The 17,146-nt window shown below is 47.3% G+C and overlaps 1 protein-coding gene across 14 annotated transcripts in view; it reads right to left on the bottom strand.

Annotated features, from left to right (window-relative positions):
* Nucleotides 1–17,146, bottom strand: part of LOC139355527 (disco-interacting protein 2 homolog C-like) — a 229,331-nt gene that overhangs the window by 127,390 nt on the left and 84,795 nt on the right. For 4 of the 14 annotated variants that reach the window (XM_071067340.1, XM_071067358.1, XM_071067362.1 and 1 more), the window contains exon 1: nucleotides 3,155–4,255. The exons of 9 other annotated variants lie outside the window; for them this stretch is intronic. The gene's annotated coding sequence lies outside the window, so the exon portion shown is untranslated. Of the gene's footprint in view, nucleotides 1–2,984; nucleotides 4,256–17,146 lie in introns of those variants that run through there. One more of the 14 variants, XM_071067335.1, reaches the window with a different exon arrangement.

Here is a 17,146-nt window from a genome sequence, read left to right as displayed (position 1 = left end):
GAGAACTGATTGCCAAGGTCCACAGTCCATATACTTAAAACATAAAATTCATTAGCTAGTACTTGATCAAGTTGCTGCTTTCTTCATTACAATCTTGTATATCCTTCTAACACGGCTCAAAATGTTTACATTTGAACACACCTCGAGTATAACAAAAAATAAAGTGCCTGTATTTCACAAACGAGCAATTTCCAGTAAGGCTGCATCCTGCTCTAGTTAATCCTTTGACAATGTAAAACTGAGCCATCCTGACATAGCACTGACACATGGTGCAAGAAGAATGACCTCCAATTAAATCGCTAGATTTAGAGAACACGTAAATATAGTTTATCACTAATTCACTAACCATTAGCAAGATTTTAAAGGAAGAAAAATTATCAGGACTGTAACTAGGAATAAAGGCAAAAATAAACATGAAGAAATTAGTCACGTTTAAATCAATACCCTTTCTGTGAGGCCGTAACAAAGTATACACAGCAGGGGCACAAACTGTCATGCTGAACTGTCACCAAGCTCTCTATGAAGGTAGTAAGAGCGTCCCAAGTCGCAGAGCCTCGTCTTCCTATTTAAACCCTAAACAGCCAACACCACTCAGCATGCAGTGAGAGCTCTGAAAGCTCAGAGGAATGCATGATGGGATGAAGGGCCCTAGCCCTGCCATCACCCTGCTGCTTATTAAAAATATAAAACAGAGCCCTGCCTTCAAGGTGCCCAGATCTAACTAGTACAAGGTTTTGCTTTTAACAAGTTAACTACGAATGATGAAGACTCTCAACAGCTGTGCGAAATGTAAGGCAACCTCATAAGAGGAACTTGGCTGAGACTAAACCCAGAGATGGTTTTTTAACCACAGAAGAGGAAAGAACTGAAGAACCTTACAGAAAGTTGACAGCAATTTCTATTTCTCTATGGTACAACCTGGAATTTACCTTTGAGACAGACTGCCCTTCTGTTCTGAAAAATCAGATTATTCTTGCAATCCTCCATCAGGACTGAAATTCCCAAAGGCATGGAAAACCAAGTACTAATTTTAACCCCCCCCCCCCAAAAAAAAAACTACCTATGATCTTAGATGTGAGATTTAGTATTCTCAAATTCCAAATTTGGAAATATTTTGCACAAAGTCCTTCTTTTCCCTGTTTACTTGAAAGCTCTCTATTCTTTTGTCCTAAACACCTTCCTTCTCATCCTTCCAAACAATATCTGAAGATGAACTTACATATCGTTTTCAATGTTACAAAGAAGATACTACATTTGTCATGAACTGTTTATATTCACAACTCTAGGAGGGATTTTGCTACATCGTGAGGAATAACACGAGGCAGTTAATACGCCACCAATAAAGAACAGTAGAAAGTGGACACATTTCCTGATGAGTGCCGATTTCTCATTGAGCTGCTGACAAAGTTATAATACAGAAAGCTAGACAGCTGCTGTGTTAGTTCTACCTCACTTAAGTGACCGAGTCATTGTTGTTTCGGTTCCCTCTCTCGTCTGGGGATGAGACACACCTCACAGAGCTGTTTATGATTTCAGGAACACACACATCAATGAAGTGACTGTTCCTAGATCGTTGCAAAGGGTAGAGTAACCTGCCAAATTTCAACTAGGTTGTAACAAACAACTGTTTTCATCCTACACTCTCCGGTGCCAGCGAGATGGTGCGTTCTTGGATCCCTGCGGGAGCCCTATTCCTGGTGCCATAGAGCGCACACACACATTTACATCCACATAACGTACGTATATGGCACACTGTAACACGTGTACCTGCATAGAGCGTACACACATCCGAATACGTGGAGTGTACATAAGTGCACTACGTGCGTACAGAGTGCACACACATCCAGATCCATGTAGGGTACATGCATAGAGTGTACACACATCCAAATATATATAGTGTACAAACAAGTTCACTACGTGTGTACAAGCATAGAGCATACACACATCCATATAGCAAATGTACATAGGTATGCTAACATGTATGTACATGCAGAGCATGTACACACGTCTATATGCATACAGTGTACACAGGTATACTATAACCTGTATGTACATGTATATGGCATACACATGCACATCCGTATGTACACAGGTATGCTATTTGCTATATGTATACACATGCATATAACATACATTCTTATCCAATGTACGTAGGTGCACTACAGCATGCATACACATGTGCAGTGTACACATATGCACATGTATACAATGTACATCAGTACACTAACGTATAAAACGTATACACATATGCAATAGTGTACGTACATATGCAGCATGTATACGTATTATTGTGTACATATCCAGAAGTTTATTCAGTGTGCATAGTGTACATGCATGCTTGTGTGCACATATGTATATATACATCTGCAGAAATAATGTGCACATACCCACATGGTGCACGTACACAGGTATGTATATGGCATTAAATACATGCATGTATGTACACATGTAGAACAGATAGGTGTCCAACTAGTGTGCATATAATCATCCCCGTAGATACACACATATACACATGTACATGCATGCCTACAGCATGCACGTGTGTACGACACAAATGTAGTGTACATACCTATACACTGTAAATACATGCAGTGGAAATACACGTAGTATGTGTACACCACATACACACATGTACATTTATACAGTACACATACACCGAGACCCAGAACGGGTCATGAGTATTAACACGGCGCAAACGCTTCCAGTTCTACCTAAGTGAATTTTTTTCAAACTATAATAGAACTCATATAAAAAGGGTTTTTAAGGAAATCAATACAGCTAGTGACAAAAACAGTGGGAAGGGCACAACCACTTTCTCTCAGAGTTCTGGGCCTGACCGTGGAAGTTCAGAGGTTTCCTAATGCAGTACACATCAGAACTGACTCACAATGAAGCACTCCTTAAAAACTAAAAATGTGTCCTCATGTTTTGGCCTTTGAGACAAAGCCTCTTAGTTAATCGAGTTCTGACTGAATTTGACTCACAGTACTCTGGCAGATTCTTCATTTTCTGGTGAGACAGACGAATGTCCCAGGGTGAGGGCAATGCCAGCCGTTTCAGGGTCAGCTTTTCGAGGAGCGATGTCTGGCAGAACACAATCCAACACCATAGTAGGATCCCCCACCCAGCCACTTAGACGCTTTCTGGTACTTACTCTGTCTGCTTGTTTCCCTTTCTTGAATTCAGCTGGGGGGAGAAAAAAAACCAAAAAAATCAAAACCAAAAACAGCCCATGTGTTTGTGTGTCTGAAAAGTGAATACATCCACATCCAACTTTCTAAATGATACACGGCAGGTGTTGATGGTCACCAACCAGTGGCCACTGTTGACAAAATACAAAGTCATCTGCAAACATGAACGAGTTTCTAGGAATACAAAAGTCAAGGGAATTTACTTCACATATTAAAGGTGTCAAGGGTGCTCATCAAAAATATATTTAGAGGTTTTCCTTTCAAGTTATTTTTGAAGATTTTTAAGTTGCAATACTTAAAAGCCTCTGGGAAAAGAAAGGATACAGGTATCTGGAAGATTTATACTAAATGATTTTCATGTCTTTTTGATAAAGTTAAATAAGGTCAGCCTTGAAGTAATGGCTTCCACTACTCTGAGGCTGTGGATGGAATCCACACCACCACCAGACAATTGAATAAACAGCAAGGCTGCACACACAGGACACAGGCAGTGAGCCAGCCTGACTAGTTGTCAGCTTCTGGGTCAGTTCTACCCAGTTCTGGCCAGGCCCCACTGGAGATGAAAACCTGCCCTTTAGAAGCCTTCAAACCCCACCTTTCAAAATCTAATCCTCTTCAACTGAGGCCCAAGTCCAAAAATCTACTGACATCTTAGCCCGCGGTAGGCCAGCTGTCCCCCAGCCTTTTTGGCACCAGGGATGGGTTTCATGGAAGACAATTTTTCTGGGGGGTGGTTTTGAATTGCAACTGTTGCACCTCAGGTCAGGCAGCGGATCCTCATAAGCAGCACCTCCGAGATCTCTCACAAGCAGTTTACGATAGGGTCCCAGCGCCTAGCAGAACACACAGCTAATGATAGGGTCACAACACCTAGGAGAACATGCGGCTTATGATAGGGCTCCAGCACCTAGGAGAACAGGCGACTTAGGAGAGGGTCCCAGCACCTAGGAGAACAGGCATTAAATGAGTTGGCAAAGCCAAAAATCCACCGGATCTACCACTCCAAAGCAAACATACACCACTGCCCAATATTGATGTGAGCCAAAAACAGGGAAGTCCTGAGGGCCCACACTGACCACAGCCAGACACCACTTCTGCAAGAAGCAAGCACGCACCTAGAGATCACCAGTGATGACCCAGGAGAGCAGCTTTGAGCAGAGACAAAGGTGAAGGAGAGGCACATGGGCCAGGGTGCTGGGTGTGCCCGTCTTTGTGACCTCACTGAGATTGCTGACCTCTGGCCCTTGGTGTCCCTTCCTGTGGAGGTAGCAGCCCCCAAATCCCTGCCTCCCTTCAGCACTGACTGAGGCGGCCCTGAAGTCTCCCCAGGGCTGAGACTGCTTCTAAATCCTGTTAACTGCACACCCACATGAAAAACAAAAAACAAAATATCAAGTATGCAGACAGGAAAATAAAAATACGTGAATCCTCCCTTATTCAACAGGCATTTAAAAAGTAACAGGAAAATTGTGATAGTCTTTAAACAACCACCAGCTATCACGTCCTCTTGAAATGTTTTAGCTAATCAGGAACATCTTTACCAAGCACTTGTGTGTTCAGGAAATCAGTTGACAGGTCCCAAATAACCTCGGAGCCTGCGACCTGACCCCCACTCACGCACATCACCTCTCCAGAGGAACGTGTCCTGGACACCTTTCAAATGGTGAGGAACAGGAACAAGGGTAGCTTTCCCTCAACACCACAAAACAAGCTCGACCCCGAGGAGCCCGGAGAACAGCGACGTTTGTTTAGATGCTTTCCCACTGTCCTTGTCAGAGCAAACATTCCCATCCCACACCGCCCAGTGTTTAACTCTCCCTGGGATACCAGCAGCCGTCAACCCTCAACAAGCTGGAAACAGAGGCCAAGCTGATAGGAGGCCTCTCTCCATTCCTTACTGAATTCGCTCAGGACACGGATGTTCCCAAACACATATGGCCCTGAGTATTCCACACCTGGGGAACATTCAAACAGCAGACTCTGCAAAGACGTTCCCCTAAAGAGAAACTCAGTTTCTAACTTCCCTTAGGGAAAAACAGGAGACCCAGAACTTTCCAGAAAATCAAGTGTGAGAGGAAGCCACTCACCTCTGGCACTTCCTAAACCTGCCTTCCCGCGGGTGCTCAGGGATGTCCCCGCGACAGCCCCGTCCACCCAGGACGGCAGCAGGTCTCAGGCAGCCAGCACCTGGGCAGCTGGCCAAGCAACCCCAGGGTGAAAACGCCATCCCAGGCACCACTTCCCGGAGCCCCTCAGCAAGAAAAACAGAGGTGGGACAGAACCGAGGGCTGACTCGAGGCTGGGGAGCCACAGACCCGCACAGCTCAATCATCGGACATGCTCTTCTGTGGACAGAGCCCAGGGAGAGGCCAGCAGAGAGACCCTCGTGCCGGCTCCACGGGCCAGCGTCCTCCAGGGCTGCAAGTTTGTGATCACAGCTTCAGAATTTGGTTCCAGAATCTTCCGGAATCAAAGACGCACCAAACTGTGAAGCTGCCAGGACAGCAGGGCCCAGGAGCAGGCTCAGGGGAGGACCACTTAGAAACCCCACACACAGCATACACGTGTGCATGCTTACTCCACACATGCCACCGCTTCACCCAATAGTATACACGCAAACGCATGTATGTACTCCATACACACCCTCAAATACACTCACCAAATATGATGCGTGTACACACTCCACACACACCCTCAAATACATACGACACACATGAACATGCTCACTCCACCCACACCTGCTAAATACACTCAACCACACATGCACAAACGTGACACACGTGCACACTCATTCCGGACGTCACACCCCTCACCAAGTACACAGGTGCACACACCTCCAAGTTCAGAACCTGTAGACTCCACAAGCTTTGGTTTCCCCCACTGTTTCTCTCATCACATGAGATCCACACACAGGTGTCATTTACTGACATCTAACACCCGGGGAGGCCCTTAGACAGAACTGCAGTCACAAGTCGGCTTCATTCAGGCATTCATCACCAGCCTCCTGAAGCCACCTCCTGTCCCCAGGGGGAGCGGGGGCCGAGACCGGAGACGTCTCTGGGCTTACAGATCCCCAGGCTGGCAACCCAGCGAAATGAGGAGGGCTGGGCCACGGCCCTGGAGGGAGACGGGTACTGGCTCAAGTATGCGGAACATGAGTCCTCATTTCCAGACAGTGTCACCTACGACAGCGTCAGGTGAAAGCCAGTGGTTTGGCATTCCTGGGATAGACAGTTCTGGAAATACAAGGGAAGCTTTTTACTCCTCCCCTCTGAACACATGAGGTCCATGGTCCCCTCACATCTAACACTGGGAATCCGAATCGGTGACTCCTTGTCCACCTGAGGACCACCCAAGAGGATCCACACACCTGCTACAACAGCAGCACCGCACCTGGTCTGCAGGGGAGCAAAGCAAATCCCACCTTTATGACTAAAACTGGATTACCCTGACACTGGCAGCCTGCAGTGTGTGTATCGTCAAGCCCCCACGTCTGTGCCACCTGCAAGAGGAACACAAGCCCTTAGTCCCAGGTTCTCAGGACGGCCTGTGAGGTAGATGCTGGCACCTTCCCATCTCCCAGGGGAGAGGAGAGAAGGCCACGGTCAGGGCTTGCATATCAGGAGGGTCGGGATTCAAACCCCATCTGCCTCACAAAGCAGCCCTTACCATTCAAGTGACTTCTATCATCAGCCTTAAATGTACCACAGTTACCAGCAATTCTGAGTGCTGTTCCTTGGGACATCATAAGCAAACATTTTGTTAGAAAGGTTTTGCCAAATCTGCTTTCAAAATCCTATGGTATGAAATGACTAATGAAAATTTGAGCTATGAAATAAAGCACATAGTTAAATGAATCCCAAAATGACTATCGCGAAGGAAGTTTTAACTTGAAGTGAAAAATATCCTCCAAATGACATCAGCCAGAATTATCTTCAATCATTACTGATCCCATATGCTTCAGGAATTATACAGCATCATCTCAGATATGAACTTAAAACCATTAGCTGAATGCACATTTCAGCACAACCAAAGTTCTGCTATAATAAGCAGCACAGGCGTCTCTGGAGAGGATTTTAATTGGGACTACAAACGATGTGCACGATCGTGGTAAGAGGTTTCATGCTGGCTGTTCTCCAAGGTGCGACACAGAGAAACACCACTAACCTCAAAGACACCTGCTGCTTTGTAATGAGATGAGAGACGATGTGGGCGGACTACTGTAAATATTCGAAAAGGAGAAACAATGCAAGGAAAGAATCGTATCAGTTACCCTTTACATTCTTAGAAAAAAACGATTTTTCTTTTGGGATGATTTTAAAAGAAAATGACATTTCTGGATTTTTTTTAACTTTTCTTTCTGAGACAGGGTCTTGGCTCTGTCGCCAAGATTGGAGTACAGTGGAGCAATAGCAGCTCACTGTAGCCTTAAGTGATCTTCCCACCTCAGCCTCCAGAGTACCAGGGACCGCAGGCACGCACCACCACACTCAGCTAACTTCTGTTATACAGATGGGGTCTTGCTATGATGTCCAGGCTGGTCTTCAACCCCTTGGCCTCAAGTGATCCTCCTGTCTTGACCTCACAAAGATTTAGCCTAAGCGACCATGTCTTATTGGAAAACAGACATTAGAGCAAATGTATTTCTGTAAGATTTTCTACCTCTTTTCACTGGAGAAAAAGGTAACTTGCCTCCAAGGGTCGGAGACAAAGACGTTACTGCAGACAAGAGCGCTGTGCATCCCGGGAACCGCTACACCACGAGGCACGGCCGTGCACACTGGACGCAGCAGTAACAAACGAGGCTAGCACAGGCCGATGCTGGCCCTCTCCAGAAGCAGGCCTATCCTTCCTCCTCTCCTCAGCCCCCTCTCCCTTCAGGCCTCAGTGGCTGCTGACAGCGGAGAGGCCACAACTAGAGGAGGCTCTCAACTCCACCAGGGACAGGAGTCCCGGACGCTGGGGACTCAACTGCTGTCCTCCGCATCCACCTCCTTCTGGTCCAGCCTTCTCAGGAGCCAGGCGTGGCCACTTTGACCCTCTTTTCCCTTCTGTGGCTCCTACAAAAAACCAGTCAGAGAGCCCAGGCTGCCTTGCACTCCAGGGATACCTGGCACAGGCCCCCTCCATGTCCTTATCCAAGCTCCTGGGGCCAGAAGGGTCTTGCAATATTTCACTTTCCAGTTGACCATCCCCAGCCTGAAATCCAAAGTGCTCTAAAGAGCATTTCCTTCGAGTGTCACGAGGAAGCTCAGAATGTTTCAGGTTTTGGAGCATTTTGGAGTAGGGACTCTCAGCCTTAATTTGAACCTCTTCAAGGAAGCCACACACTGAAGCCCCCGATGTCCACCCTACAGAATCCCAGCACACCATCTGAAGTCCTCAACAACAGATTTTCTTTCTTCAAAAATAACCACAAGTCACAAACTCACACGCAATCACAGAAGGGGGTTGTGGACACCCACACAGATGATGAAATTTAACTGTCACATTTTTACCTAGGTAATTTAAAGTCATTCCTCAAAACACACCTGTTTTACTGAGTTGCATTTTAAGGTGAACACACACAAATCATTTCAGGGAAACAAACGTCACTTTGGGCTGCGTGTGGTTTCTTGACTCCCGTGAATAACTCAGCGTTCACCCTCACTTCTGGATAAGGGAGACGATGCAAAGAAAACTGTTAAAACAAAGACATGAAAACAAGTTTAAGAAGGGTTTGAAAGGTTCCTCCTGTCCTTCTGGAGGGGAGACGAGGATGCCTGGAAAGCTCACGGGGGACGGGAGCACAGCCTCCTCGGTGTGTCATGGACGCTGCCTCACCAAGGGGAGAGGATGATGCCTGGAAGGCTCACAGGGGTGGGAGCACAGCCTCCTCAGTGCTTTCTACACTCAGCAGCTTCAGAAATTCCTGCAGAAGCAGAACACATCATGAGAACTGAGACTGGAACACCCCAAAGAAAGGGATGAGGGGTCAAAAAAAGCATTCGATCATTACCAAGGAGCGCGGGCATGAAGCCGCTTCAAAGACCGTGTGAGAAGTCACTCATAGGCGTTTCAGAAAATAAGGGTAGTGCGAGATTGCTCGATCAGCTCAAACAGGCTGCCGTCCCTCAGGCCATGAAGTCCCTGAGATGAGCCTCTCACTGAGCAGAAGTCACTCGCATCTCTGCCAGAGAAAGTACTACAAGCTGACACATAACCTCATGAAACCTAGGCTTCAGCCGGTCAACAGTGAGTCTGACATGGTACATCCCTCCAGATAGTTAAAGACCCCAGGGGTTCATCGGACAACCTCGAAGGGCTGTGTCTGTCCAGCTCCTTTTCCAAGTTCTGGATGATTTTTCCTAATGCACTATAAGCAGCATGTTCCAATAGAGATGTAATTAACTGGATGGGTGTCCTCTTAATTTTGAAATTAGAAACACACTTGGCCAGGCACGGTGGCTCATGCCTGTGATCTCAGTACTTTGGGTGGCTGAGACAGCTGGACTGCTTAAGTCCAGGAGTTCAAGTCCAGCCTGGGCAACATTGCAAAACTCCATCTCTACAAAAAATACAAAACTAAGTCAGGCATGGGGACACATGGAACATGTGCCTGTGGGTCCTGGCTACTCAGGAGACTGAGGCAGGAAGATCACTTGAGCCTGGGAGGTTGAGGCTGTAGTAAGCTGTGCTCACACCACTGCCTGGGCAACAAAAAGGTTTTTTTGCCTGTCTCAAAAAAACCAAAGAGAAAAAGAATTATATACCTGACTAGGCCAAAATAAAAGAGGCCTTCGCTGCCTACATAAAGGGCTTTCAGAATTCACTTCCATCCTTAGGAAAGGGGGCCAACACCAGGCTGTGTCCCTTAAGATGCCCTGTCTCATATGGGAAAAAAAATCAAGAGAAATCAAATAAAGGCCATAAAATACATCAGTTTCAACACTAAAATTTGATAGTATGCTTTAAATTGAAGATGAGTTAAGTCACATTTCCAAACCTCTGAAAGCACGGTTACTGGGAGGGAATGGTTTGCAACACACAAACGCAGCTCTGTAAAAGTGCCCAGGCTGGATGAAGGCTCAAACGTCAGTGCAAGGAGAAAGTCTGAACAAACTCTCTCCTGCCCTGCTGCTGTCCTCTTCCAAAACACACTGTTTATCTGTCAGTTTAGAACAAGGCCTAGGGAGGTGGGAGGCAGGCCTGGGAGGGTCACCTAGCATCCAAGCTCCTCATCCACACAACTGCACGAGGCTGAGCTGAGCAGTACACACAAACACAACTAATTCTCCCCAAAAAGAAGACGGAAGGCAGCACACTGCCATGCCAGGCACCCTGCAGATGAGAAGATTGAGGGGAGCCAGAGGTACCTTTAATCTTGCTTGCATGGTGGAGGGAGAGGAATAATGCCACTCACTTGAGTGTTGCACAATTCTTTCTAGCACTGAGTGGCAGAAAACAAAAATTATAGATGCTTCCTCAGATAAATGTTTCTGAAGAACTGAACATAAATTACGTTCAGGAAATAACATTATGAATGCCTCAAGTGCTTCTGTTTTCAATAATCCCAGAGTAATTCTATAAACCCGGGAATCAGTCTCACCCAACTCCAGGATCACAGCCCAGGTGACGTGGGCACACATATCCTGAAGCTCCAATACTCAACTAAAGTGGGGCGAGTGAAAATGATCCTGGGTATAATTTACACGGACACAGGAAGGTGGCTGAGCCCCAAACCCCTAAACCAGGAAGACCAGTGTCCTTCAGGGGCCTCACCTCTGTCCTTTCGCAGCCTCTGGGAACCACCACTCTGCTCTCTACTGACACAAACGCCCCTCCCAAGGTACAACACCAGGAAGATCATCATTCAAAACTGAGGAACGTGGCAGAACAAAGCTGTCAGGAGATTTTAATCACCAACACCACTTGTTACATGACCCAAAGATGATTAAAATCCCAGGCCCTTCAAGACTGAATGCTATCTATACTTAAATGCATTTCATCACCATATTGGGGGGTTATTCCTTTGTTTTGCTGCAAATATATCCAACTGCTGTAAAAGGAAAAGGCAATTTGTTAACGAAGCTTCTTGGAGTGTCTCAACAGGCCTCGAGGTAGGATAAAAGGCAGGACTTCCTGGCAGAAACGCTCAGCTCTGAGGTCAGGTGGAGTTCTTGAGCACCAACCAAGGCAAAATAAGGTCGAAGACCACACCACACTTTCCTCAATCACATCTTCATTCCACCTTTCCTTCTATTTCTCACGACTTCACTGGGAGAAATTGTGCTAAAAGAAAATGGAAACACAGACATACATAGGAGACCCTACAGATGCTGAGAATGGGTGCAGCCATCACAGTCCGAATGTCCTTTCAGGGCCATCTGACCTGGCTGGGATCCAAGTATCCGAGGGCAGGATTGTATGTCAGACCCGTGAAGCCAAGATTACAGCCACTGAACGGCAGTTTTCCATCCCACGGAAACCGGCCTTGCTAGGGGCTTCCTCGGGGACCACCGACCTCAAGCCACCACCCGTCAACTACTTCAACTAACCTACATCATGGCAGAGGCCTCCCTAGGCAGACCAGCCCTGCCCAAGTCCTGCTTCATGGCAAACCCTCCAGACAAACGTCCTTGGCCTCTTCCGGGAGGCTGTGCTCGGAAGGTGCCCTCATTTACTTCTGTGGCTCTGAGACATTTAACTAGAGCCCAACACATTTCTTCCTGTTCACATAGTATTGAGTTAAAAGATTTTTATGAGTAAACTTTCACTGGGAAAAATACCATTTCAGGAGCCCCAGTGACCACAATGAAAATGTTTTTACCTTTCCTTACGTGACATCGGCAACGCCAGGTCCAGGAAACGTTCTGGATCTCAGATAATGGCAAATCCACTCATAGTAAGTCTTGGTCTTGTTTCACAAGCTATCAAATGCTGCCCAGAAGCAGGAAAAACCCCACAACGTGGCAGGGAGGGGCGACCAGCGTGAGTTCTAAGGCCAGACCACCCGGGTCTGCTGACAGCGTGGTGAGGGGCAAACAGTGCAGGGTCTAAGGCCAGACCGCCCGAGTCCCGCTGACAGTGTGGCTTCAGGAGTTTCCTAAACCCTCTGCTCTCCAAGTTTCATGTCAGAAAAATGCAGTGATAACCGTGTCCACCTCGTTTAAATATGTGTATATATACACACACATATATATATACTCCAAACCTACAGCCCTATAAAGGTCATTAATCCTAGTTATCCTCAAGGCATTGAGCGATCAATAATGAGCCATCCCCCTGGCTGCTGACCTGCCTCAGCCCAACCCTCCGGAAACCCCGCATCCGCACCAGCCACACAGGATGAGGCCAGGGAAGGAGCAGGACTGTGTCTTGGGAACTTAAACTCTGGAAGCTGAGTTAAATCAGTGCCGCTCAAATCTTGTCACCAACTATCTTGTTAAATTGGGAGATTCCATCTCTGGGGATCTTGAAGGAACCTGAGGTTCTACATTGAGTGAGATGAGCACTCGTGCTGCAATGAGACGGCAGGGAAAGCAACCGAATCTGGGGTCGCAGCTGCCTGAGGCTTGGGTCCCACCGGGAAAGTGGCACCAGGGCCCTCAGGACTGTGGCGGAGTTCCCAGGAGGCAAGTCCCGGTGCAGAGACTCATGGACCCAAAGATTGCTCCAGGGCCAGGAGGGGCTGCTGCGCTGACAGCCACGAGGCAGGCAGCCTTCGAGCTCCTCCAGCTGCCATCCTGCAGGCAGGGAGGACAGAGCCCAGACCACCCTGGGGCTCCCCCCAGCCTGCCAGGCTGGTACTCTTACTCCAGCCACTGACAAGAGTCCCCATGTTGCAAGCTAGGTTGAAACAGTGCCTCAGGCCTCGGGGCACATGCACCCCCCTGCAGGGCTGGGATGGCTATTCCCACACATCCCCAACTCACAGCAAAACTTAAAAATGAAAGTTGGAAGATACAGCCAGGAAACCAATGCTCAAGAAGCAACTCCAGGGTGACTCTTCCTAGAGCTATTGCTATTGAACATCTTTAAAAACATTTCCAGGGTGACTTCCTAGAGCAATTGCTGTTGAAAATCTTTAAAATTCTTCATTTCAAAATTAGCTTTTATTACACTGTCTTCCCTATTCTACCAAGACTCTAGAAAACAAAACCATTACAATTTCCAATTCTATCTTATAGCAAGTTAGAAATACACGTTTCCTCAAAGGATTCTACATGTTTCCTTGGCAATATCCTTTCCACGCCCCGTACTACTGCCCACAACAGAGAAGGCTTTTCCAACTCAACCCAACCCAACCCAACCCAACCCAAGGGCCCTGAGACAGGCCCCTAACGAATTGTCTACAAACTCTTGAAACAGGCTTGCCCTGACAAATCATCTGCAAACTCCATCTTCCATTAAAAACAGTACTGAAAATGAACATATTACCACTTTTTAAAAATTACTGTAAAGTGGACAGTGTTCAGTTCTGTGAATTTCGGCACAATATTCCCATAATCATCATCACACAAGCAGAACAGTCCAACAGCCCCAAACCCACTCACGGGGCCTCATAAGCATACCCTCCCATTCTCAGCAACCACCCTTTCCGTGTCCTCCCATGACTCGGGTCTATCTTTTGCGAGCGTAGTGGCAAAACACTCGCAAAATCACAATTTCCTGGGCATCGTGCTTGGAGGTGCACCCAGGGTGTCCTGTGATCAACAGCCAGGCCTCGGGGCTGCTGGGTATTTATTATTCCACATATGGCTGTGGCACATTGTAACCTGTTTTGGACAACCATAGACAGCGCTATTAACATCTGGGCACAGTTTTTCTTAAGCATCAGATTCTGTTTCTCTAGGGTAAATACCCAGGATTGGGGTCACTGGGACCCACGTTTGTGTGAGTTCAGTTTTGTAAGAAACCGCCAAGCTGTCTGCACCATGCTGAACCCCAGCATCGCACAGGAGTCCCGACTGCCGGTCCTCACCAGCACCTGGGGCTGTTGGAAGACCTTAGTCAGGCGGCTCCAGCAGGGGTGTGAACAAATTCACTGCGGCTTCGGTGCACATCTCGGTGCAACCAGTCATGCTGAAGATCATTTCAGATGCTTTCGGGCCATGCTGAACCCCAGCATCGCACAGGAGTCCCGACTGCCGGTCCTCACCAGCACCTGGGGCTGTCGGAAGACCTTAGTCAGGCGGCTCCAGCAGGGGTGTGAACAAATTCACTGCGGCTTCGGTGCACATCTCGGTGCAACCAGTCATGCTGAAGGTCATTTCAGATGCTTTCGGGCCATCCTCCCGTCCTTCTCAGCGAAGCATCTGTTCAGGTCTCTTCCGCTTTTAAGTCAGGTGGTTTGTTCTCTGTCATGAGCCGTGGGAGTCCTGTGCATTCTGGATACGAGTCCTTTGCCGGCTGCATGGTTCGTAGACATCTTCTCCCCATCTATCGAAAATGTGTCTCTTCAATTCCCTAGGGGTGTCTTTTATATTAGAAGTTTAATTTTGATGAGTCTTACCTACTTGTTTTCTTCCTTGATTATGGATCATGGTATGGCTAAGAGCTCTCACCCTAGGTCTCCACAATTTCCCTTTCTTTTGTAGTTTGGTATTTTACATTCAGGCCTATGGTCCACCTTAATTTTCATACAGGAATTTCTCCCTGTTTTCACTCTTTTGCATACAGCTGTCCCATAATTCCAGCACCATTTGTTGAAAAGACTCAAATTCCACTGAACTGCTTTTGTGTCTTTGGATCGGTTCTGGACTCCACTCTGTCAGCTGACCCGTGTGTCCATCCTGAGCATAATTTATGACTTTAGTGGCTGTCTCTGTGAAAAAAAGTAACTCTGTCTGGAAGCAAAAACTACATTAGAAGTGCTCTAAATAAGATTCTTCCTGTTGTCAGGAGAGCAAAGCCACTGCCCTAAGCAGAGGTGAGGCCTCAACAGCTCCCAGGCACAACCTTAACACACAATGGGGAAGGGAATTCATTTCAAGGGCCACAACGTGAGACCAGCATAGCCATGAAAACTGCAATAATTTCACAACAGAATGAAATTCATAAAGAATTGCTGAGAAGCGTGTGATAAGTTACATAAATCACTGTTCCTTAAATTCTGACGGTTGACTAGAACAGAAATAGCTTCACGGTACAGTTCAAACAGAAAAAGCTAGGTAGGGGTGGTTTCCACACCACACAGGGCCTGCAGGAAAGGGACACTCTTCCTCTAAATGGGAGATCCCGGGAGTGATGTGATAAACCATGGTGAGAGGCAAGGAATTGTGCAAGCCGGACTCGCGGCCTTGGCCCCACCACGGAGCCTGTGTCCATGAACGACGAGGCTCAAATGTCAGGCTGGGGCAACCGAGGCAGTTATCAGGGGACAAGAAAACGAGCGCACGGTGGAGGCAAAGGTCTGATATCACGCGGCAACTTCGAGTCCAGTGGGACAAACTGACTCAAAATACAGGTTTCAAACATCACCACAGAGAGCTATTCCTCGGCTCTGGAAAGGCTAAGTGACTAATGCCCACACTGAGCATCTGCTCCCAGAGACGACCCTGGTGACCTAAGGGCCAGCTGCTCCGAACCCGCCCCGAACCTCAGTGAGGAACTTTGTTGGTATCTTACAGCACATTGACATGTTCCCTTAAAATCTGGTATTTCATCAACAATGCAGGCGCCAGCTTGGACTCATACACATTTCGATTAAACAAGATAATTTACACCCTGACCGTGCCAGGTAAGAGGTTTACTACAATCTTTAAACAGAGCCAGAGGCTACAGTCTGCTCCTACACAACACCATGTCTCTACAAGTTCGATGAGTTTTTACTTTCCATGTCTTCACTTGCCTAGTGCTAGAAAGCAGATTAAAAACAGAAGGAACCCAGAAACACTATTGAATGAGACTCAAATATCTTGCAGTCATCATCGAGATGAGATGTTTATTAAACAGAAATGTTCTCCCCTGTAGAAAGCAGCACATATCAACACGCACCGATAACTGTCGCCAGCATTCCAGATCATCTTCCCTTCCATGGCCACAGTGCAGGGCAATGGACCACGCACACCTGCAGACCCACGGAAAGCGGGGTGACACGGCCGATTCTTGTAGCGAGCAGGCCAGGGTGCACTCAAAGAGCATCTCTTTCCAGAGGTCTGCCATGGAAAGTTACACATTTATTCCACGAGTTAATGGCACTGCACCGAACATTTCTGTAAGAGTCTCTAAGCAAGTATTTCCTTCTGCCTACAATGGCCCGACACAAACTGAAAAAGCTCTTGGAACTGCCAAAGACTTCAGTATCCCCTTAACTATTGTCATGCACATCCATGTGAAGAGACCACCAAACAGGCTTTGTGAGCGCAACATGGCTGTTCATTTCACCAGGGTGCAGGCGGGCTGAGTCCAAAGAGTCAGCGAAAGGAGCTAAGTGTGGGGCCGTTTTATAGGATTTGGTTAGGTAAAGGAATATTAGTCAAAGGGGGCTTGTTCTCTGGCGGGCAGGAGTGGGGGTCACAAGGTGCTCAGTGGGGGAGCTTTTTGAGCCAGGATGATCCTGGAAAAGGAATTTCACACACACAAAAAATCATCGCTTAAGGCAAGGACTGGCCATTTTGACTTATTTCTGGTAGAATGTTATCAGTTAAGTCCAGGCAGGGCATTTGCACTTTTGTGATTCTTCAGTTACTTCAGGCCATCTGGGCGTATATACGTGCAAGTCACAGGGGACGCGATGGCTTGGCTTGGGCTCAGACGCCTGACAACTATAGTCTTTACTTTTAAGGTGTGGGGTAAGATCATATAATCCCCAACTAGGCTCCTGATGCTGTGTGTGGCATCCAGCAACAGCACGTTCCATTCCTGGATTACATTTGACTCAAGAGTCCACAGTGAGAACGATTTCTGGTGAATGAAACACCAGGCAGGAGGGTGATTCCGCTGGGCAGCTCTTCACACACAGCCCAGGAGCT

Source organism: Macaca nemestrina, chromosome 7 (assembly GCF_043159975.1).
Source record: "Macaca nemestrina isolate mMacNem1 chromosome 7, mMacNem.hap1, whole genome shotgun sequence".
In the NCBI taxonomy this organism is placed as follows: Eukaryota; Metazoa; Chordata; class Mammalia; order Primates; family Cercopithecidae; genus Macaca; species Macaca nemestrina.
This window is presented reverse-complemented; position numbering and strand designations above follow the sequence as displayed.